The 25,260-nt window shown below is 33.4% G+C and overlaps 1 protein-coding gene across 2 annotated transcripts in view; it reads right to left on the bottom strand.

The window, feature by feature from the left end:
• The window catches only part of LOC106666316 (protein FAM13A), an 81,407-nt gene extending 56,542 nt beyond the window's left edge, over positions 1–24,865 (bottom strand). For both annotated transcript variants that reach the window (XM_014393407.2, XM_014393401.2), the window contains exon 1: positions 24,594–24,865. The gene's annotated coding sequence lies outside the window, so the exon portion shown is untranslated. The remainder of the gene's footprint in view (positions 1–24,593) is intronic.
• Between the last annotated feature and the right edge of the window lie 395 nt (positions 24,866–25,260).

Raw genomic sequence — 25,260 nt, 5'->3', positions numbered from 1 at the left:
TGTTAGTCGCGAATTTGCGGTCAAGTTGCTCGTTTCAAAGCCAAGGCTCTAAATAAGAAGCGAGCAGGCAAGCCTCCCTCCATATATTCTTGAAAACTCATGTCCGTTCCATGATATGTTTATGTTGTTAGTTTTTCGTCAGAGTATCGAGACGAGAATATTATGAATGTAAAGGCATATAATTTTCATGGGCTGGGGATTTAACTACATATACAGACATAGTTGTTTTTTAAGAATCTAATTTTCAGTTATTTAAGACTAGTTACACAGGTTCGTTTTAAGTGAATCGTCCTGAAAGAAAAAATCTCAGTAATAACTATTTACGTGTTTTCCTGCATAATCCTAACAATCTGTGAATGAATAATACCACAAGGTGGTCTAATCTAGGTTTAAGTTGTCAAGAGCTGTCAAAACCAGTAAGCAGATAAACGAGTCTTATCTTACAAACCGCTGTGTTAATTCACAGGCCGAATTAATACTTCAAACTAACAATATAATTGTAAATTGATAAAGATAAATGGAGTTTATTAAAAAATATAGTATTGTGTGAAAAGTATTATGTTTTGATACTATTAACGATTCGACATTCAATTGAAGTTGTTTTGTGTAAAATCACTTAATCTTAAGCCTTGGTGTTCTATCAATAAATCACTATCTTAGGATTAAAACGAACAATTTAAATCTTCAAGCTGCAAGAAGGGATTTGCATAAGGACGAGCCCAGCCTGAAATTATAAAAAAAGATTTACAACCGCAATTGCTTATAAATCACGACGAATTGTACAAGAAAAAGGAAAGGATATCTTCCATTTTTTATTATTATTCGCCTGGTAAATCTTCGATCCTTCACGATCCGAATTGAAACCGCCTTGTCAGACGTGCCCCAAGCCAAAATGTGCCATTGTAAAAGATGGCAACGGGTTCTTTTTTAAACCCAAATGGAAAAAAAAAACAGTACGAAGGCCAATTTTGGCCTGACTAACGACATTTATTTTTAGATGTGTTGTGAAAGGGATTTGTTTACAATACGAATTGAATATGTAAATGTTCACTTTAAACTTCATTATCTCCCTCTATCCCTCTTACTTTCTCACTGTTTGTCCGAATCTCGCTCTACCATCCCTCAAAATTGTCTATCTCGAGCCATGGACTCTTTCTATTTTTAAATTTATTATCTTTATTGGATTCTCACTCTTCATCCCTCTGCCTCTCTGTTTTATGTGTCGCTTCCGCCAACCCACAACATGACTCCAACTATCTACTTTTCTATTTTTAATTTTGTTATCTTTACTGGGTTCTTACTCTCTCTTTTTTCATCTCTTACTCTTCTTCCCCCCTCTCTCGATCCTCTACAATTCCAACATGTCTAACTACCTATTCTTTTTATTTTTTATTTTGTTACCTTTATTGGGTTTTCTCTCTACCTCTTTCGTTATTTTTATTGGGTTCTTACTCTCCCTTTATCCATCTATTACTCTTCCTCCCTCCCCTCTTTCTCTTTTGTCCTCTCTCCATTCCACCATCCCTCAACCCCTATCTTGGTTCAACTTCCTATCTCCAAATATCTACTCTTTCTATTTTTAATTTTGTTATCATTATTGGGCTCTCAATCTCTCTGTTTATATGCATCGTCGTTTCCACCATACAACACACTTTCTATCTCCAACTATCTACTATTTCTTTTTTTAATTTTATCTTTATCGGATTCTCTCTCTCCAGTAAGAACCTAATAAAAAAATCTATTCATAATAGATACATTTATTATTGTGGGTCAATCAGTGGCCGACAAAGAACACAAACCCTGCAGGTTGTTGCTTCAGTATTTCTTTTTTTCCTTCCAAATCTGTACCTGTACCTAACTTTTTTTTTTAGTTACCTTTATTTATCTTTTTTATCTTACTAACTCCTCTATTTTTTATTTCAATGCCTCCCAAATCGACATTTGTGTAATGAACGTTAGACGCTTGTCATAATCAGAGCCCCGAAGTCCCTGGACAAGGGAAGAGCGATGGCTTAAAATTCTAAGTCCGTAGTATATCTCTTTATTTTTTGAAAAACCTAAAACCCTTCCAACATTTCGGGGAGAGGAATTCGGGTTTTCGCGAACATACAGTAAAATAGTCAGCTCCTTGTAGAAATTACGCAGCCGGTTTCTTTTTGCCATAACTTTGCCGTTTTTTGACCAATTTAAAATCCGATTGCACCACTGTTTTCGCGTAAAAAATCTTCTTTTTTTTAAAGAGAGTATTTCAACTGCGAGGTTATAAGAACCCTCGGAGTGCCGCTGTTTTCGAAAAAAAGCCCATTTGTAAGATGTCGGGTTCAATGCAGGGCCACTGGATTTGAACCCGGGACCTTTATCTTACAGTGATAAGCGCCGTGTCAACGCCCAAACGTTGCAGCCCCCTAAAATCCTTTAAAAGTATGTATAGAGTCGTATTTGAAATTTTGAAATTGAACTGGGCCTGAGGTACCCTGTATAATTTTTCTCTAAACGGTAAAAATTTAAAATTATATTACAAAATATTAAACACGTATGTATAATATATATANTGACATTCATACAAATGAGTAATCCTGTAAACGTAAACAGAATATTTTATATAGATTTTTTTTAATGAAAACTTAAAATCCTGCATTATTTTCCGGACAACCCAATAATAAGGGAAAGGGAGGGAGGGGCTTTGGATAATCGAGTAATAATTTTTCATCGATCCAAGTGTGTTTAGATAAAAGGTTAATTAAGGGGAGGTCGTCTGTGGCCGGAACGTTTAAAGTCCTGGCACGGTGACTCATCAATGAAAGGGCTCAGGTTCGACTCTCAGCCGACCTGAATTACTTACTCACAAATAGTTTTTTTTTTTTTTTTTCAAAAACACCAGAACCCCATGTTGATATTGCCAATGGGATTCTAATGTTGAGAACCCCCAATAAAACAATATGCATAAATAACTGAATAAACACAACTTCCCTTTTTTACAGTTTATGTTTTTATAATACATTATAAATATCGAGTTTAGGTATGTATACCAAAAGAAATCGCGTACAAAAAGATAAAAAATAAACAAAAGGAGAAGAGAAAGAAATATGAATGGAGGATGATTAAGAAAGCGCCAAATAAAGGCTAGAGGAGAGAGAGAAAGAGGAAAACAAAACACGATAAAGAGCCATTAAATAAAGTGGGCAAATTTAATTAAATGAGAAATTTCTGTAATAGAGTATAGAGGAGAGAATCAAATAACCAAACCGAGAAGAAACAATAGACAAATAGAATTAGAAAGAGCGAAAAGATATGTCAAGGGTGAATAATAGGAAAAAGAGTACCAAATAAAAAAGACTAAATTTAAAATAGAGAGGGATATTTGGCGGGAGTGTAAAAGAGAGGGGAGAGGGAAAAAGAGAAAGAAGGAGAAGAAGAAGAAGAAGAAGAGAGAGAGAGAGAGGGAGGAAAAATAGTAAGAACCTAATAAAGATAACGAAATGAAAAATATAGAAAGAGTAGATAGCCGGATATAGAAAGTGTGAGAGATAGTGAAAGCGAGATACATACATACATTGGTAGATAAAAGAAATGAATTCATCTATGAAGTAACAGATGATGTGGAATTTAGTCAGATAGTTCTTTTTTGTTTCCATTTGGAAAAATCTTGGAAGACAAATTAAACCAAAAAACAGAAACTAGTTAGAAGACAATAGAGATACATAGAGAACTAGAAAGACACTGAAAGAAAGGGACACAGAAAGTGGGACGGATGGTGGAGAAGAAGAGAAAAAAATAAAAAGAGAGAAAGGGAGAGAGAGCTGGATCTAGAAAGTGTGTGTGAGAGGGAGAGAGATAGAGACCGACAGACAGAAAGCCAAGAGACGGAGAGTGCAAGAAAAAAAAGACAAAAGTAATCCGGACAGACAACGCAACAAAAAGAAGAAAGAAGTGAAACGAGAAGTTAATAACGCTAATTAAAAAATACAAACAAAGAGAAAAGATAGAGAGAAGAGAAATGCGTTTTAAACACATCCAAAACATAAACGTTAATTCTAAAATCAAGCAAAAATTGAAACTCCAGTGTAACCAGGGGAATTTCACGCCTGCCGATGAAGTTTTGTGAAGTTTATTGTTTGTTTTACACTTGAATATTAAAAAACAAAATAAATATGTTTGACGTGAGATTGTGATTAATTATGGCGAATCAACTTTGTTAATTCTTAATTGGAACTTTGGCATGCGGCAACACGGCAAGATCGAGGGGGAGATGCATGTTCGAGAATATTTACACGCAATCGTTTTAAACGGAACACTGTAAAAATTTCAGGCAAAACGCCAAATAAAAAAAAAAATTTTAAAAGTTTTCTATTTTGCCTGGCAAGTTACAAAGTTGTAATGAGAGACGATTTTAAAGACACTTGCTATTACTTTTGTAAAGATGATCTAGGGTTCCTGTTTAAACGCTTGGCAGATTTATCATACTTTTAAAATCTAATTGTGATCGTTTGTCTTCTGTTTTGGCTTGTTATTATTCAAAAAGGTTTTTTTCTAACCTCGGACTTAATCCGCAAATTGAAATTGTTCAAAAACAGTGTTCTAAGTTCGACGGACTTCATGCTCCCTTGTAATCCACGCCTTGCAAGGAATGAAGATTAGCCGTGTCCATTGGAAATCTACTGGAATTAATGACCGTGGCAGTCTTCCGCGTTGCACAATTTCCGAGAAATAAAAACGGAAAATAGAAAGATCATTTTGAAGTTAATTAAGTTTCCGAATCACGCCTGATATTATTTAAGAACAGTTTGGATTTTTTTTTGGTTTTTTAAAATTCACAGCTCATCCTTTCGTGACAATGAAACTTAATTAACTCTCTATCTCGTCTGAAAAAACAATACTTACGTAACTCTTCATCATATGCACAATCCTCCTTACATTTCAATACTCAAATATCTTTTTTTATTTTTTATTATGTTTTTTAAATAAAAATTGGTGACAAATATTGATTTATTCAAACTTTAATAGAGGTCGCCTTGTCACGCTTTACCAACTAAACGGAAAGGCGTAATAATCAAATATCCGACAACTTAAGACGTTTTTAAGACCACCTATTTCGACGGCTGATCGCACACACTCGCACGCGCGCGCTCACGCACACGCACACCAGAATAAACAAGTAATTATTTACATAAATTATCACTATTTCCGACTCTTATTTTTCTTTATTTTTTGCAATGATTGATGAACCAGGAGTGCACGCACATACCCTTTACACAAACCATGTTTTCCTAAATTTTTAAAATGTTTTATAAAACGTTTATTACTTGTAACGTGGCACGGCAGCGGACATGGATCGCTGTTCCGAAACCTGAGGGCTACAGGGATTTTCAAAAGTTTGTGTACGATTGTGTTGTGCTTATGTTAATTTATTAGAGTGAATGTAATTTAGTAGTGTGAAAGGAAGGGGTTGTTTAACCCCGCCCCTAGGAATATCCAGAACTCTGGGGGAGTGAATGTGACCAGAACTTTATATTATCTCAAATTCAAAAGGTGGGGTTGAGATGGGAAGTTGGTGTCCGAGTGGATCGAGGTCACGATAGCTCAAGTGGTAGAGCAACAGCATATCTAGCCGAAGATCGTGGGTTCGAATCCCGCTCGTGCCACTGACTTTTTTATCTCAACTAAAAACCTTAATTAATTATAATTACTACTACTATTGCTTATAACGTCAATACACTGGCTATAGGATATGAGGTCACTTTTCCTGAATATTATTACGAGTGTCGAACGACAGAAACAAATAATATTGATTTATTCATTAACCCACCCCAAGCTTCAAAACCAAATATCAACCTATAAATTAGATTTTACATTGTGAATTTGACGTTAACAAAAATTGGCTCCGGCACTGCTGAACGATCCTTAAAGTTTGGGCAAAAGGAACACATTCAACAGAAGACGGTACTAAAGAGAGAGGCAAGAAGAAAATTTCCCCCTGGAACTAAATTTAAAAGGGAAACAACTTTATAATTAACGTTTACTTTTTTCCTACCTTTTATACCATTAACACGACGGTTTTTGTAATTTGGTAGTTACGTACATTTACGGTCTGCCTATCCACGCTGGTTTTGTCAATAATTAACTAATAATTAGTAAATGGCCCACAGTTTTTTTTTAATTGGATCTCCTATTCTCCTATTTTTCCTCACTCTTTCTCCGTCTGTCTATATGTATATCTCTCCTTATATGATTCTTAATCTCTCTCATTATGTGTATAAAAAGATATGAGACCGTAAGTGTTCCCAACTCTTTAATCATCCATCTCTCCATTTATTTGTCTCACACACACTCTCCCTCTCTTAGGTATAGGAACTGACTGTCTGTGCCACATTCTCTCTCTCTCTCTCTCTCTCATTGTTTGATTTTTATCTCTCTCTTCCTGTCTACTTTTCTTTTTTCCTTCTCTCATTCAATCTGTCTCTACGCAGTCTACGTTACTCTCTCTTTCTCACTCTTGGATTGTTTATCCCTTCTTTCTGTATACCGTTCTTTTTTCCATCTCTCTTTCAATCTTCCCATATGAACGCTCTCTCTACTCACTCGCTCTCTCTCCTCACTCTCTCTCTTTCTCATTCATTAATTAACTATCTCTATCTCATGACTACTGTTCATTTTTCCATCTCTTATTGAATCTGTCTCTAAGCAATCATTCCCTCTTTCTCACTGTTTGATTGTTTATCCATTCTTTCTGTCTAGCGTTCTTTTTTCCATCTCTCTTTCAATCAGCCTATATGCACGCTCTCTCTCGCCATTCTGCGACCTTTTATAAATAAAATGTTCAATTCAATTCAATGATGTCTGTTTTTAAAATTAAAAAATTATTGGTTAATTAATTTAAAGTCATGTCTAGCTATCAAAAATTCTTGTTAAAGTTTTTATTATTTATCTTTTCTTTTTTCTTTTGATTGTTTTTCATCGATTTCATACATAAATAAATACTACTACCTTATAAATTTATAAACCAAAAATTGTATTGTTTAAGATTTAGTAAAAAATGTGTACAACTTTTTTGTTCTTGCATTCTAAAATAAATTATAATGACCAAAAGAGTCTGCATAAATATGTATAATGCGAAATATTCAACTCACGTTAAGTGTAAGAAAAGTCCACAAGAGCTAACTTTGCGTACATAAATAAAACGTTTAATCAATCGATCAATCACTCTTCCGCTCTCTCTCACTCTCACTCTCTCTCTCTCTCTCTCTCTCCCTCCCTATCTATCTATCTCCCCTCTCTCTTTTTTCTCTCTCTCCTTTCTCCTCTTCTCTCTTTCTCTCAATCTCTCTCACTTAGGCACATACTGGTAAGCATACGACTAAAACGGTTAGTAATTCGTTTTTAGTTATAGGGGGCAAAAGTGATCTCAAATTTACCGACCGAAATTCAAAAATGCTAAAATGTAGTCATTAAAAAAAAGTCTATAAAAAATAATCTACTTTCTAGATATGTATAAAAACAACAAATTCAAAAGTTTAAATGTCGTAAATTAAATTCAGTAAATAAAAAATTAAAAGTACAAAAATGTCTCTTCATATGAGAATCTATCTATTCAATCTCTTCCTTCTTTCTCTTTAATAATGTTACAAAAACAGCCGTTATAAATGTTTAGTAAAACTGGGAAATGCCTAAGTTAACACATTTGCATATATAAAATAAATCAGGCGTATTATATAGTTGTTGCTTTTTCCAACACGAAAACAGGTTCATTAATTATTCATGTTAAGGCGTAATAATTGCAATTTATATTATAAATGGCCGTTTGGAGAATGTTGTACAGGCTTTTATTGAATTCTGTACGTTTTTTCTTCTAGTAAGTGAAACGAAATTTTCTTTGTTTGTATAGAAACGACAAGAAGTATGATAATATGCTCTTTATTTTAGCCTGATACATAAATATTTACAATCATTTAAAGCGTGAAATGTAGAGAAAACAATGTAAAAAATCTATCCAATGTAAATGCCTTATCTAATCGTTTCTGATTTAAAGATTGAACCTCTTTTATTGACCTGGGATCTAAACCGAGATTAAAATTCGATCAAAAACCTTTAAAAAATTTTTGTTTAATATTTACACACCGATTGTTTTTTTGCGTAGCTCGGCCAGATTTCCTTGACACGTCTTTTCACGTGATGTTTAACCGGAGAAAAACAGATAATTACAAATCGAGAAAATACATTTGGGGGCTAATCTATTTTTCTGGCTCTCTCTCTATTTCTAATAATTGCATAGATGAGGTGGATAAGATTGGAACAGAACCCCTTGTTTAACTCCAACTGACCCAATAATTCCCAATCTCCTCCCATCCCCCGCAGGCCCATATGTAAACAAAATTGTTTCTATTTGTTTATGCCTGTGGACGAGATAAATAGCCATACCCCAACTGCGGGTAAATTTGCAAAATATAGTCTAGAGAAATGAGTGAATTATTATAATGAACTAATCGTAATGGCGGCATATTTTAAGAACTTAACAGCCACAGTGCTAATGCCAAAATGAAACTTATTTGTCTAAAACAATATAAAAAAAATTTTGTGCTACGGTAAATAATTAATATATAAAACAAAGGTAAAAGCATGTAAGGCATTATTAGCTTCAACGCACAGAAAAGGAGAATAATATAATTTTCAATAATTATCAACCAGTTTATATTGTTCCAAATTTTGGCATAATCACACAAAACCGCATTATAAGCATATTTTAAATCGGATTTTATACTCAGAAAAAACCTATTAACACCTGCTAGTACGCAGTGAACTAAACAACCTCACATCTCGGATCAGTGTTGCCAGCAGTGTTGCCGGACCTTGGGATGGAGGGGGAAAAACAATGTTTTAAATATATAACGCCAATGTTTTGGGATTAAAACCAAAAATGGTCCAATGGCTACACACCGTTGTTGCAAGATATTCTCAACAAGGCAATGACAACAATGCTTCAGCTGCTTTAGAAACATTATTAAACCTACCTCCGCTGGAAATATATATATATCCAAGGAGCAGTTACGCAATGCTCAGAATCCAGAAACAACTAAATTGGACGGAGACGGCATTCAACAATACCAAATAAAATCAGATACCCATTTTAGAAGTGAAGACTTATTATATAACCCCGGAAATATCCATTGCAATCACCTATATTTAACAGGCTGTAAAGAGGAAGAGTAAATAAACTCAATTATGTAGTATAGGTACAAAAACAGTGAAAGAACTGTCAAGAATCTGTACTAGCGCGATAGGAAATCTTAAAAAAGATTACACTCACACAAAAAATCATGAGATCAGATAGCCAATTATCCTTAAAAGCATTAACGTAAACATGTTCACATCCAAACTAGCCGGTGAATATACCAAAATTCTGGCAAAACGTAACAGATCTGCAAGTCCATTTAAAGGACAAAGGTCAAAAGAACCTATAATTATGATAACGAGGGCAATTGTAAAACGACTCTATGCACAAAATAAGAAACAATCAGACTTTAGTGATGCCTATACAAGAAACCTAGTTAAACGACCCTCGTCAATATTAGCTGCTACGATTAAACAATGTACAACTCAAGGGAGTGGTAGTCACAGGCATGTGATAAAACACCCACAATCTGTCTATAACAATGAGCCTATTAGTATGCACTGAAGAGGAAGTAACTGTCATATTAACTTCGAATGTGAAACAACCTCTCAATATTAAAATAACTTAGGGTACCAAGTCCCAGGGAAAATGACCTTAAAACCTCAGTGACCTCCCCAAAACAAGAAATCAATTTAAAAGAAGCGCAACAAGCCACAAGGTTGCAGGGCTTAGGGAACTAAACAAAACAATCTCACGAACCGGAATCAGTGTTGTCCACAGTGTTACCCAAACATAGGATGGAGGGGAAAAAACAGCTTTGAAGATATCAAATGTCATTGTTTTGTTCCCTCATTTTCTAGTAAACTCGGTTTTATATGGAGATAAATTTGGATAAAACAATGAATTTCTCTAGTTGAATGTAATTAGGTCATAAAAGAAAATAATTTGTATGCGGATTCATGCCCTATGGGGAAAATCTCGAAGGAAAAGCTTTACACACATTACATCAAAAGCTAGATTAGACAGTACAATGAGGGTATTCAGAAACGATCAAACTGCCGTCAAGTCCTGATTAAAATCAAACTTCATCGCAGGCGTTTATACACAAGTTGTTACTCCCTGCTAATTTACACTTCGTTAATAACGTCCAAACTTTATTGAATTTCCAAATAATGACAACCTTTGTGAAAAATCGCGTTATCGTGAGTGCTGCTTATGAATAAATCGATAAGACTTGTGCTTTTGGTACTTGATAATCTAAACCTTTTAGATTTGGTCAAATTGGCCATAATTACTTAAAGGTTTTCAACTGCTATGCTAATTAACAAACAGGTTGATTGTCAGTAGTTGTAGAACGATACAACGTGTACAATAGAGCAGTATTTATTTACTTTTGATGCACTGAGAAATAGTTAATGATAAATCCTGAATAAAATAAGAATATTAAATTAATCAAAGCGGCCAGTTAATTGAAGAATTGTGGATTTATTAACGATGAGAAGGAAAGGTTGAGCAGAAGGCTCTTTATACGTGTTCAATAATTTGTCAGAATTTCAATATCGCGAATGGTAAGTACTTGGGCTTTAATCACCCCGAAGGATTGTCACTCCTAGATGTGCTAACCTGGACAGTCTATACCTTAGACCTTAGGGGGTTCACTTACCCCGTTATATGTTGCTAGGTCGCTAGTAGATAATTCCCAGGACATCGTCGATACTCAACTAACGTGGCCTTTCGACAGTTAGGTCATTTCAGCCCCCAACACATGCAAACTATAACCTAGCCTAAAACTAACTGCAATAATACAATCGCGCAAATAAATACATTAACACCTATGTACAATGCAATCATACTAATTAGTCGGTGGAGTACTCAATACTCCTCCATCGACCTATACACAATATAATAAATCTAAAGGGTTGATGACTTGCATAAATATTTCACCATCGACCTTAAACACACTGCTGGAGAGGCGAAGGTGACGCTATATTTCAGCATTAGCCCACCCTCTACTCACACTAATATTTATTAGTGCACACGCACTCAAACAAAACACATATAGCAGATCTATATACGATTAAAAAACAAACACGTCCTCCAAAAAACGAAACAGGGGATCCAACAACTCGCTACTGTGCCCGAGGACCATTCTTAAATTCGGCGGCATGCCTACACGTACTCTGTAAGGAGCCAAAGCATGACTCGCCTCTATTATGTGGGGGCACATTGAGCAACCTTTCTCTGCAGGGGCACCTGCCCGGGCTTAGTCCCGTGTGTCAATCGGGTATGACATATTCTTCGGGTAACGACGATTCCTCGTTTCCGGCTCAGGTTTTCGGGGAGGGGCACAGCACGTGCTTTTGACACACTTGGTAAGTATTCCAGTTATAAGTTGTTTATAGATATAATTTTAACCAGTTGTTGCAGTAAACAATTTAAAAAAATATTAATAAGGCAAAAAGGAAATTCTCAACAACCTGACAGTCGTAATAAAAGAATAACGAACGCTATTATGCTGTCCAACAATCAATATTTATGTTTCTTTTGCACAATTTCTGTTATTTCTATTGTTTTAAATGTATTGTGTTTAAAAATATGCGATAAGAGATGTTTTCTTTAAAGAAAAATAAGACGAATCAAAGCGGGATATAAACCCTTTCGGGAAAAATCCGATAAAGCGATTCATGTCTAAAGAATTCCCTCTCAATATGAAAATGGCGAACTGATTCATTTCGATTTATTAATAATGAGGGTGGAGGGATCAAGGAATGTCTCAAATATTTACTTATGAACGGAACAACAGATTTGACTACTGGGGCAGTGACAGAAATTGTGCAACTGGACTCAGAAATTTGCCAGATCCCGTGGGAATAGACTGCCTGCTTCGGATATGGAATCTTTATTTATAGATGGTAAACAGGCTGTTTACTAGGGCGGGTTCTGGCCGAAATTTAAAAGCGGAGAGAGATGGAGAGAGAAAAAGAAAATTTTTGGCTTGTCTTTTTGCCCCTTTTGTAATAGCTCGGTTATTTTCGAACGCAGACGGTTCGAATTTGATCTACGAACCCAAAATGGAGGTGTAAACAACCAAAATCTGTCACTTTCCCAAGTGGTTTTAAAAAAACACCACCAATACTTGTGTCTTAGTTATTTCACATAAAAAAAAATTAAAAATAAAACAATCCAAAAATAAACGAAGGGTTAGCATAAATATTGCTGATGTAGCCACTAAATCTCCGTGAAATAACTTCCTTTCGAATAACAACCTAAAAACCCTTAAAATTAATAGCGGCTTTTTTCTCTTCGACTGTGGAAATTTTAAATCTGCCATTTCTCTTATGGCTTACCAAGAAGTTAAAAATTAATCTAAGTTAGCTCCAAGAGCGGTCAATAGTTTAGTGATATCAGCCTCAAATACATGCAGTTTTTAAAGCAATTCACACTCACACTCTTTCTCAAATCCATTCCTTCCTATTAACAACCATTCACTATGTCACTACATTAGGGTGGTCGTACATATTCACCCATCGGCCCTCTCACATTATTCTCTCGCAAATAAACACATTCATTCTCAAAATATACAAAATGAACAAAACGAGATATCTATCTAAAATAACCTATTTAAAAATTGGAACAGGGAACTTAAAGACTCGCCGTGCACACGCTACACGCTCTCTATATGGAGACAATACTCTGGGAGTAAGCCATGTAGACACATTTATATTCATCAATTTTTATCCTCCAATTTTTGTCTACTGTTGGATATGTTTTAGTTGGATGTTTATGGCACCTATGTTTAGGTTTGATGCGAGGAAAAGATATTGTGTTGTCTGCGAATGTATATGTCAGGATTTAGACGGATATCGGCGGTGTGTATTGCATATTGGAGAGGACCTAAGATGATTCCTTGCGGTACTTCAGTTCCGTCAAGGAAGGCAGAGGAAAAGATCTGACTTTTTAAAAAAAGTTTTAAAAATTTGAAATGGTCAGCAAATTATCAAAAGACTCAAAGGAAATTATGTTCTCTCTGCTGACTTTCGTGATATCCAGTTACTTATTGAAATTTGTACAATTTTCCGATTTAGGTTTTTTTAAAATTGACCAAAGGATCTGATTGGTGTATTTCTTTTCCAAGAATTTCTGGCCTAAATTTATTTTTTTAAGTGAAAAGATCTAAATAAGTTAATAATAATTTAAGGGATTTCAAGAAAAAGAAAATGGTTTCCCACTAAAATGGCTTAACGTAAAGCAGATTAGCTTAAGACGATAAGTTTAAAAAAATTTGAAATTCTTCCGTTCCTTAAGAAAATATTGTTATAAATAATTATAGAAAATTGTACCAAATATTTATTTAAAAAAAAGTTATAAAACTTTGAATTCTGCTCAATTCTGTTAATTGCAAGGCAAATAGACCAAATCCCAGACTTTTAACGTTTTGTAGGCACTTTCCAATTTTACTGATTCTGCCCTAAAATAATTTTTATAAAGGCCATATAATAATAAATTGTTTCATTTTATATTACATTATTCACTTTGGGCAAAAACTTACAAAAATGAACAGCGAAATGTTTTGAAAGAATTTAATTAATGGTTGCAAATAGAAAAAAAATTAGGTTGAGACAAGACATTCCTTTGTTCTTTATGAAAACGGTCGCGACTGTTTACAGGTTTAAATAATTTAGGAAAATCTTGCAAGAACTCTTGAAAAATGAAGCATCGTTTTGTTTTTTCTACAATGTAAATAATTTAACCATGAACTTTTTTTGTAGGATACCAAATGCACTTGATATTTGGCCTATATTATTTTTTTACGAAAGTAGTCATTTTTTTACGACTGGTCAAACAGTAGCATATTACAAACTTATAATACCCGAGTGCAGATCTGTCTGATCCCCCAGTCGTAAAACTTCTAATTTTGGATTAAATAATGTTAACTCTCTTCTTAAAAAGTTTTTATACATCACATAACATGAAATAACAGTTACAAGCAACCACACACCAAGATTTGAATGTCACTGAATTATAAAGGGTATCCCCACCTACAGTGCTACTCTTCTGTCTACTTTCACGTTTACAAGCCTTTTTCCCGTAAATTTTAGTTCGCTATTTGTTAAATATTAGTTTTTTATGATAACTGAAAATCTAATCGTAATACCCCCTCCCCATCCAAAGAAAAAACTAACGTTCTGATTTGATATAATCTTGTGTTTTGGGTTCGAAAGTTTTGCTAAAAGGCAAACGATTGTCCCTCCCACCAACTTCGAATATTAAATTAATATCACAAGCCAGGGTTTATCAAGAGGCTAATTATCAAAAGTGTGAGTTGCGAAAATCCCGTCATCAAATTCTATAGGATTAGATTTAAAAAAGAAAATCCGCAAACTTGCACTAGCCATTTCGAAATCATACCAAAAGGTTAATGGCTTATCTTTTGCTATCTTTTAACTTTCATGTATAATACACAATATCAAATATATCACATAATACACAGTAGCAATATAAAATAAATTAAGGCCAAATTTATGAAAGTATGTCAATTTTAACAATTTATAGAAAAAAGCTAACCCTCTACTTGCATTAAAACGACTCTTTCCTATGATCTACCGTAAAGACTCCTAGCCAGTCTATATGCTAGATTTTGTATACAATTAAAGCCCAATGGGATTGGCTAAATTATATTTCAAAAAGAAGCCTAAATACTTTGCAGCATGTTGCTTACCTAATGAAAATAAAGCTTCTCACCTTTTAGCAACAATAATAAAGCATTTTAACACAATTAATAAAAAATAGAAAACAGAATTCAAGATTGGACCAGTTTATAAAAAATTTTTTTTTAGCAGATTTCGTATAAAATTAATGGCCAATAGTATAGCTAATTTATATAAGAAACAAAAGGCTGTATTTTTGGAAACATGTAACTTACCTAGAAAAAAGAAAGTTTCTATTTTATTAGCTATAATAATCTTTAACCAATAACCATCTTTAACCTGTATTAATTTTTATAAAGGTAAATTTTTCACTATCTGTCTAAAAATTATTAAGTTTGAACAAGCCGAGATTTCATTTTTGCCCCCTCCCCTCCCCTCGCTATTCAAAGCCCTCAACAATTTTACTCCACGTTCGCCTAGCTCTTTTGGGTCCGTTTGTTCTCGTCGCTGCGGAAGCGGAATTCCTATCGGTCAACGGGGCCAGGTGGTGATGAAACAGCTCGCAACAACTCGACCCGGACCACCATCCGAACCAGGAATTAACCCACCGTTCAAAACCGATTAAGCTCTATCATAAACACGTGGGTTTTTAATTGAACGCGACCCAGTGAACTGTGAGGTTTTTAATCAAATATGCTGCGAAAATAATTTTTAAAAAATATTATAAAGTGCAGGATTTAACTTAATAAGTGTATAAAAAATTCCCTTAAGTTTAGACATCAAATTATGATAATTATTATAAAAATTATTTAATCAAAACAAAAAAATAATTTAATAAAAGGAAGGCCAAAGCTCATAATTATGACTCATTTTCGTGTGTAAAATTAAGTTTTATATTCAATAAACGCTAAATATATTAATATTATAATATTATCAGGTAAATTATCATTTTTTCCCAAGGAAGAAATTCCATCCACTCGGCTAATTCTATCCAAAGCGATAAAAAGATTTTTTTAACTTAATCCTTTTAAACTAATTGTATTCAGCCTTTATTCAATAATAGTCAAGTGGATTAGTGTTGTGGTCAGAAAAACAAATAGTGCTATCGTACCAACGCCAAGGTTTCACGATATATTTTGTCTTCTTCAGGGTTTACAGAGAACAGGTTTAATTAATTTTACATTCATATGAACATATCACAGATTCTTGAAAACATAATGTACGTAAATTTAAAAGCGTTTACACTGTATAAAAAACTCCATCTTCACTACTATTGAAACACATATATGCAATACCTCTAATAATAAATAAATACTAAAAATACATTTAACAGCAAATTAAAATACATAAATATAATATTTAAACACATTGTCTCAATTCGCATTCATACTAATTTACGGCCTACACTACAACCAAATCGGAGTCAAAACATTATCGTGATCTTGCAGCCTTTCTTTCACGCTAATAAATACATTCAAATGGTATTTACAAATTCCACTCATACACTAAACTAAAATTGTTTGACAGGCCCGTGGAGCACTCGATATTCCTCGACAGCCACGTCCACTTACACACAACCACTCACACTAATAAATACATTCATGAAAGGATACAATACTTTGGAAGTACAGTACCAACGAAATGCCAATGACCCGTCCCTCACATTATATACAGGGTGAATTGCTACTCGTGCTACAAACTTCTCCAGTAGATTCTTCACCCTAAAATGAACAAAAAAGTTCATATTGTCCATGGTCCGATTCTCAACCATTTCAGAGTAATTTCGCTTTTTATCGATTTTGAAAGATATCACGTCCTGGCGTCGGAAAATCGTGATATCTTTTAATCTAAACATTTCTCTAGACTAGAACACAATTAAGTAGTAATCGTAATTTCGATTTTGACATAGTTGAGATTATGACTACAGAGCATAACAAAGGTCGTAGGGTTTTCAAGAATTGATGTGCATTCATCAAGATATGTCATGTAATCTAAAAAAGGACCTGAATGATCTAAATATAATTTACAGCGAGATTTTGGAGCAAGAAAATCCCACCCCTCCTAGAATCTGAACAATACACATTAGTAAAAAAATAAGTAAATGAAAGCTATTTATATATTTATTTATTCAATAAAAACAGGCTATGATGGAACATTCATGTGATATATCTGTTAAATGTATTTTTAGTATTTATTTATTATTAGAGTTAAGTTACTTATATGTGTGCACACACACATATATATATATTATGCAGGGTGGGCGACCAAGAAACGAGGGGTTAAATGCCTGGGTAGACTCGTACCCCATCCCTATATATGTGTACATAGTTCAAATAGTAGTGAAGATGGCGTGATGACATTTTTATATTTTAACTGCGTACCTGTAAGTTAATTAAAATTGTTCCAACCTTATTCCACAGTACTATTATTTAATACTTTTGAAGAATCGACCTAGCTAAACCGTAATTAATTCGTCCTAGTGATCGATTTTTCTGTTTAATAATGTTTCATTTATCATTCGTTTGGACGATTCGGGTTTTCTTTTAATTTATGTAATACAATTTTTCACCTTTAGGCCCCTTTGCTATTAGCTGAATAAAATGTCGACTTTGTTACACGGTGACACAATTATGCCGTAAAAGGATCAATAATCGATCAATAATAAATTTTTTATCACAAACCAGTGCTTTCTTTTATTAAAGGGGGCTAATCGGGAAAAGTGCGAGTTGCTAAAATCTCGTCTTGGAATTGTAAGAGATTAAATTGTTTTAAAAATACAATCCTGCACCCTCTTTTCGGAAGCTTATCAAAAGCATAATCGTACATTATTTCACTTTCAGCAATTCTCCCGAGATGAAACGTTCAATTCATTTTCGCCGGGTGATCGAATTCAGAAAAATTCGTTTTTCGTACTGCCAAGTTTTATAATTACAACTCGGGTCGGTAGTAACAGTGAAATCATTTTTTTCCACGGTTTTATAACACATAGCACCAGTAAAATAACGCTAAATTGATGAAAATATAAAACACAAAAAAGTTTAATCCTCAGTCCTTTAGATTGGCCGAAGTATCATATTTCTTGCCTTAAAACGATTAGTTCTTATGTCATACTATACAAATTCCTAGCCAGTACATATTTAAAAAAGCACATATTTCCATGTCAAAGAGGATTTGAGGTTTTTCATGATGTCATTTTGACTAATAATAATAATTTTCCAGAATAATCTGGATCTCGGTGTGGTCTGGATGAAAAAACAAATTCAATTGTTATTGGCAAGCTTACGACCTATTTTAAGATCATCATCAGGGCAAATTTCATTGTCTTTCATCTTGTTACTTTTTTTTAAAATAAATTTTAGTTGGCTTTCAGATTTATTTATTTTTTATGATGAAATCTAATGATCCAACAACGAATCTTCATTTAATTTCTACAGTACAATGTAAGATTAAAGAAGTTAGCCAAATCTTGCTTAAAAATTTGGAAATTCTTCATTTTAGAGAACTTTAAAGATCTTTAAAGGTTTTTTTAAGGTACTTTCCATTCGGTTTACGGGATAACTGAGTCTACATTAATTTTTACAAAGGTCATCAATTAATTTTGATCTGTAAAAAAGATTATTATTATTGGTCAAGCGGACCACGAAATTAGTGAATTTAATTATTATTATTTTTTTTTTTTAGGGAGGAGCTGGTTCTCCTGAAATTCCTGCTGATCTGATGAACATCAATGCACGACACTCAATTTTTATTACAAATGAATACAACATTGTTCCATCTTAAAGTTGAAAAGATCCTACATTCAGTAGGAACATTTCTTATCCTAATCCCAAGAATAAAAAATTTACCCTCTGTATCATATATTTATTGCATAAACTTTCTAATAGCCCAAAAAAAAAAAAAATATAGAGCCAGGGATAAAGTACAATAAGCTGTACAGCTTCAGTCAGGGAACTCCTCCAGTCCCTGGTATCCATTGTTACAAAAAAAAAAAAAAACACCACTACCAACACGACACACAACAATGACACATCTACACAGTGGTACAAATACTTTGATTAAACCTAAAATTTCTATATTGTGTTCTTGGTATAAATTCATTTTCACATCTTACATGTATGTCTATACTTTAAACAATAAATAATAATAATTATCTATTATCTCAATAAATATCTAAACATTGACACGATAAAGAAAATGTGTTTTTAAACCTACATCACACAGACCGCATCTCACGATTTCTAAATAATAAGTAAAAATAGATGTAGGGACTATTTGGACAATCGACTCTTAAAAGAATACATTTGGGTAGACACAACCCATTTTATTGAGTTGGTTTGAACTGAGAAAAATACTGTCTAAACGTGATATAATATGTAACTTTCACTATGTTTGTATTTCACTTTCACTATGTTTGAAATTGATTATTCTATTTTTGATTAATAAATTTTAATTGTAATTCGTCGGCTACGTCAATTGATTTAATTTCATTCCTTCAGTAAATATCATGCATAACGTAACCTCGAAAAAGTTATTAAAATATACAATGACAAAAAAGGAGAGAAAATTGGAAAGGTAGCTTGAGATGGTAAGTTGGTGTCCGAGTGGATGGAAGTAGCAGCGGCGTATTTAGCCGAAGGTCGTGGGTTCGGATCCCGCTCGTGACTCTAACTTTTTCATTTCAACCAATACCTTACATAACGATTAATTAATTGAACGACGTTATTCGGTCAATCGGACCATGAAATATAATGGAATTAAAATATTCTTAAAACGGTGTATATTTTTCTCAAAATATTAAACAAAGATTAGTCTGGTGCCTATTGCTAACTAAGATCGATGTATATCCAGTCGTTACGGACGAGAGTAGCTTTCCAGTTGGTTGTCGTTATCTATTCATTTTCCAGGATGTAAATCGTTATCGACCAGACTACAAGTTCATCATTTCGTAAACAACATGGATAAAACACATAATTTATTTATTTACTTTTTCTAGGCTAACTCTTCGCCCTTTTGAATGAATTATTGTACGCATTGTGAAATTTATTTCCTATAAAAAGAGCAAATGACTTGCACTTTTTTTCGCGGCAAAACAAACCAATTAATTACAAAGGAGGAAAGTCAAGGTCCGCCGTTGGCAATCCTACAAAAATACAAATATAATTTGCAAACAACATGACGATCTGTCCAGTGGGAATTCCAAGGAATCGCCTAAACATAGACTGCTCTGTTACATTAAAAAAAGTTAACTTTGTATCTTGATTTCAAGCTGCAATAATTAATGAAAAATTGGAATTGAAGAGTCAAACCATCAGAAGAAATGTGTAGAGATTAGTGACCGTTAATCGATAGTTATTCAGATATCGTGAGATGCGGTCGGGTGTGATGTAGGTTTCAGAAAAACATTTTCTTTATCGAGCCAACGTTTCGATCTTTTATTGAGATCATCTTCAGGGCTCAAAGTGTTTGTCTTCTGTGTAATTGTGCCATCCTTGCGTGTCGTGTTGAGNCATACAAATGAGTAATCCTGTAAACGTAAACAGAATATTTTATATAGATTTTTTTTAATGAAAACTTAAAATCCTGCATTATTTTCCGGACAACCCAATAACATGCAAATCGTTAAATTTCTTGTAATTGTTATTTCGTGTTTTGTGAACGAAACAAACTAACTTTTCAAAGAAACAAGTTGAACATTATTTCATCCAATATTAAAAATTAAAAGATTCACGACTGAGGAATCAGGGAGATCTGAAATCTGAATTTATTGCGACTGTATGTTTGATCAGTCGTAAAAAATTGACGACTTTTGTAAAAAAAAAAAATACAGGCCAGATATCAAATATATCATTAGATTTAGTATCTAATAAAAAAAGGTTAAATAATCTAGATTAAAGGAAAAAAACGATTCTTCATTTTTCAGTTCTTGCAATATTTTCCTCACTTATTTAATCCTATAAAGAATGGGAGACTATTTTCATAAAGAACAAAGGACTGATTTTTTTCTTATCGACTGATGCTAATCTATTTTATACCAAACTACAAAAAAGTCTTTCTTTTTCTTAGATTTGCAAGTTTTAATTAAATTATTTCAAAACATTTCCCTGTGTATTTTTGTACGTTTATTGCCTAAATTAATTTTTAAAAATGTTTGGCTATTATAAAAATGATTACAGGACAGAATTTAAGTAAATAAAATAGGAAAGTACCTACAAAACTTATTTTTTCTTATAGAAATAATACTTGGCAATATTTTCGTAAAGAACAGATGAATGTGAGTTTTCAAATTTATTTAAAATCATCTTCTTAAGATAATTTACACTACAATTTTCCAGAGGGAAATTCTTTCCCTTTTCTCGAAATGCCCTACCTTATTGGGATCTTTTCACTTAGAAAAATAAATATAGGCCACAAAAGATCCACAAATCCATTGGTCAATTTTAATAAAAGCTAAATATCGGGAAATTGTACTAATTTCAATAAGGAACTGGTTATCATAAAAGTCAGAAGAGAAAATATACTTTTCTTTGAGACTTCTTTAAAATTTGCTGACCATTTCAATCAAAAGATTTTTTTTAAATATTTTAAAGAAAATTTATGTCTATAACAACTGACCTTACAGGGGTAAAACGTGTTTAAGAAATGTTTGATTTCTTTTTATGTGGGAAGACGTGCAAGAAAACATGTAAAAACATTTTCAAGCAACATGTTCCATCTTGACCCAATGAAGATTCAAAAGATACAATTAACCAATCGTATATTCTCGCATTTTATTACGATTTTTTTTAATGTTTTTATTTTTTTCCTAGCCAACAAGGTAGGTTTTTTGGAAACTATTTCACCCAATATTAGAAATTATATCCAATAATAGATTGTTTTTATTTTAGTGTGATTAAACTTTCTAATAGAATAAAGAATAAGCAGGTAAATTTGAACCGTTCAAAATATATGTATTTTTTTATAATAATGTTTATTCACATATTTCGAAAATAAGTTGTTCGAGCTATTCTTGAGAGGGGGAGTCGTTTATATTTGTTGAAATCCAAATCAAATCAATCTTTTAACTTTACTCTTGCTGACTAGTTCGAACTTAAGGTAGATATTTTGCTTTTTAATGGATATGAATGCTTAAAACAACTGTCCTTCTAAGGGTAAAACGTTTAAAGTGGTTTTTGATGTTTTTTGCTTTTTATGTAACGAGTCGTAAATGAAAACTGGAAAAACAGGCAATGAGCACTGTCTTGCACCAATTTTAGATTTATTTTCATTTCGCCCAAATTGACACAATTTATACTAAAAACATTCTAAGATTTTTGTTGCTGACGATTTCAACCTAAGGATAATTTTTACCTTGTTAAAGCATTTATGCTTAAAACAAGTGGCCTTCGAGGAGTAAAACGTGTTTAAAGTAGTATTTGATTTTTTGCCATTTTAAGCGATGAGACGAGCAAAAAGGCAATGAAAATTTTCTTAAATGGAATATTTCGCAACTTATGACAAAGTTATGTTATAATTTCGTCAAAATTGATAACCTACAGTTTATGCTAAATTTCCTAAATTCGGGTTCTTTTGTACAATTTAATTATGATTAGTGGGGGAAAATCATAAATACGTTGGTTCAATTAATGCTAAAGTTGGGTTTTTTGTTTCGAGGTGATGATTATGTTTAATTGGTTTTATTTTTTCCCTAGCCAATAAGCTAGATTTGTGGGAAATTATTTTACCCAATATTATAAATTATATTATTTTAGTTTAATTAATCTTTACATTAGAATAGAACGTAAAGAGGTAAATTTTAATGGTTTAAACAATTTCCACAATATTAAGTAATTTTTATTCAAATTTTTCAAGAATAATCGTAACGCGAAGGGAGGAAATGTTTGTTCGATTCATACCACTCTAGGGGGGGGGACTTTATTTATGTTGAAATTCTAAACCAAATCCATCTTCTAACTTTTCTATTGCTGACCAGTTCAAATTCAAGACAGTTTTGCTATTTTAAAAAGCATATTTATTTAGCTCAAAACAACTGGCCTTCCAAGGGCAAAACGTGTTTTCGATTGCCATTTTAAGAGTCGAGCAAAAAGGCAATGAAAATTTTCTTAAACGGGATATTTCGCAACTTATGATCAAGCAAATTTCGGCAAAACTGATGAAATACAGTTTATGCAAAATTTGCTAAGCTCGGGTTCTTTTGTACAATTGAATTCTGCTTAGATGGTGATAATAATGCAGGCCTTGGTTCAATGAATGCTAAATTTGTTTTTATTTTTTATTTCTCGGTGATTAAGATGAAGTGTTTCTATTTTTCGTAGCCGACATGCTAGAACTGTGAGTAACTATTTCGCCCAATATTAGGAATTAGAATATTATTATTTTATAAAGAGTTAAATTCTAATGGTTTAAACAATATCCGCAATTTTAATTAATTTTGATACACATTTTTCAAGAATGTGTGGTAAAGCCAAGTGGGGAAATGTTTGTTCGATTCTACCACTCTAGGGGGGAGGAGAACTTTATTGTCTTTACCATCTTGTAAAGACCAACTATCCATCTGACCTTTCAAACTAAAGATAGTTTTTCGTTTTTTTAAGTATATTTATGCTTAAAATATCTGGCCTTCCAGGAGTACAATGTAATTAAAGTTTATTGGGGTGCCGCAACGGTTTAGGCGTTGACACGGCGCTCATCACTGTAAGGTAAAAGTCGCAGGTTCGAATCCAGGGGCCAGATACGAACCTGACATATGGGCTTTTTTCATAAACAACGGCCCCCCGAGGGTTCATATGACTGCGTATTCAAATGCCCTCGAAAAAGTTTGACTTTTGTTTTTTTAAGTAGGAAACATGCATGAAAACTGGAATAAAAGGCAAAGGCATTGTCTTGAACTGGTTTATTTCGCAATTTATGCCTAATTAGATGTCGTTATCATTTCGCCAAAGCTAATGGCGTACAATGTATGCTAAGCTCGTGTTCTTTTGTACAATTGAACGATTAGTGGGTGAAAATCATGAAGGCGTTGGTTCAATTAATTCTAAATTTGGGTGTTTTCGGAGAAGCGCATTTAAATCATACTTTCAACTGAACTGGGCCATCATTCTAATCATGACTAATTAGAAATTGAGTTTTTTTCTGCATATTTCTCCTAATGGAACTACTTCCCTCCCGTCTTGTACTACACAGTGTTCGATATGAAATAGTGACACTGCACGAAAATTGGCACAAACAGGTGCGTCCGAGTGCACCTCTGATATCGATCTCTGGGTTTTCGTCTCAGAGATCTTGAACGAAATTCCCTCGAGTTTGCGTATTTCTTCGATGGCCTGGAAAGACTTACAAAAAGGGCTTTTTTTAAATCCCCATATTATGATTAAGCTGGCGGAATATAAAGGAAGCTTTCGATATTTGGGGCCTTTTCCAAATCCAAACCGGCGATTCTAGCGCTCGCACGACCTCAAACCCTATTTTAAAACATCCTTTAAATAATCTGTCTATTTTTTCGTATTGCTTATCAAAATTGATTTTTATTTAAATCAGGCTTGAGATTAAGTTGAATTTTTTTTTCTTCTCTGTTCAATTTTTAATTATTTATTTGTCCGTGTGTAATTAGGATTTTTTCCCTGATATTTAAAGTGTGCTGTAAGGCGATTTTTTTTATCTCCCGCCTGAAAAGTACTGTCCATTTTTTAAAGCGCCTGCTTATCCGCTGGAAACCGCGCCGGTTTCCAGAGACGGCCTGTGACATCCCATCCGCCGTCCTTAATCGATTTTATAAAAAAATCCTTTTTTTATATAAAACAAAATATAAATTTTAAATAAAACGGATAAAAAAAGTCACTCACCTAAGTGGAAGCTTAAGTTGAAAAAGTCAGTCGGGTAAAAAAAGGCCAAGTGATGAACCTAGTTTGTACCCTTCATCTGAGAGGGTTCTTGCCCCGGTGGAACGGGTCGGTAAAAAGCTTGAGGAAAAGCTTAAAAGGCCGGCGTTTCTCCGGTCTAAATCCAACGCCTCTGAGCTTTTGATGATTTTTCCACGGGTTGATTTGTTTTCCTAAGATAGAACAACCGTGTACGGCGATCTCTACAATCCTTTTCCCTGGGTTGAGGTTCGTACGGGTCCGGCTCCAGGCTGGCCACGCGGCCCGTCAAATTTCCCTTACGAACAGCCTCCAGCCTTTCACAATTCCAAAAATAAATCATTTATTTATTTTCTTGCGAGGGGGGGCAATAATTGTTAAATTTTCTCCCGTGAGAAAAAAGAAAACAAGGAACGAGAAAGATACGAAGGTCAAAAACCCCAGCATGTACAAACCGTACCGATAATCTTTATCTCTTATTTTCTTTTTCTTACTTTTTTTAACGCAACAACAAATAAAAAATAACACTTATAAAACAAAAACAACAACAAATTAATATCTACAAACATAACAAACTTAAATAAATTAAATAGATATATATTTATTTCTAAAAACGATCCTTTTAACTACACTTGTACTCATCAAGAGAACC

This window comes from Cimex lectularius, unplaced genomic scaffold, assembly GCF_000648675.2.
Source record: "Cimex lectularius strain Harlan isolate CLEC.00 unplaced genomic scaffold, Clec_2.1 scaffold236, whole genome shotgun sequence".
Classification (NCBI taxonomy): domain Eukaryota; kingdom Metazoa; phylum Arthropoda; class Insecta; order Hemiptera; family Cimicidae; genus Cimex; species Cimex lectularius.
The sequence above is the reverse complement of the archived record's forward strand: the minus strand, read 5'-3'. Positions and strand labels throughout refer to the sequence as shown.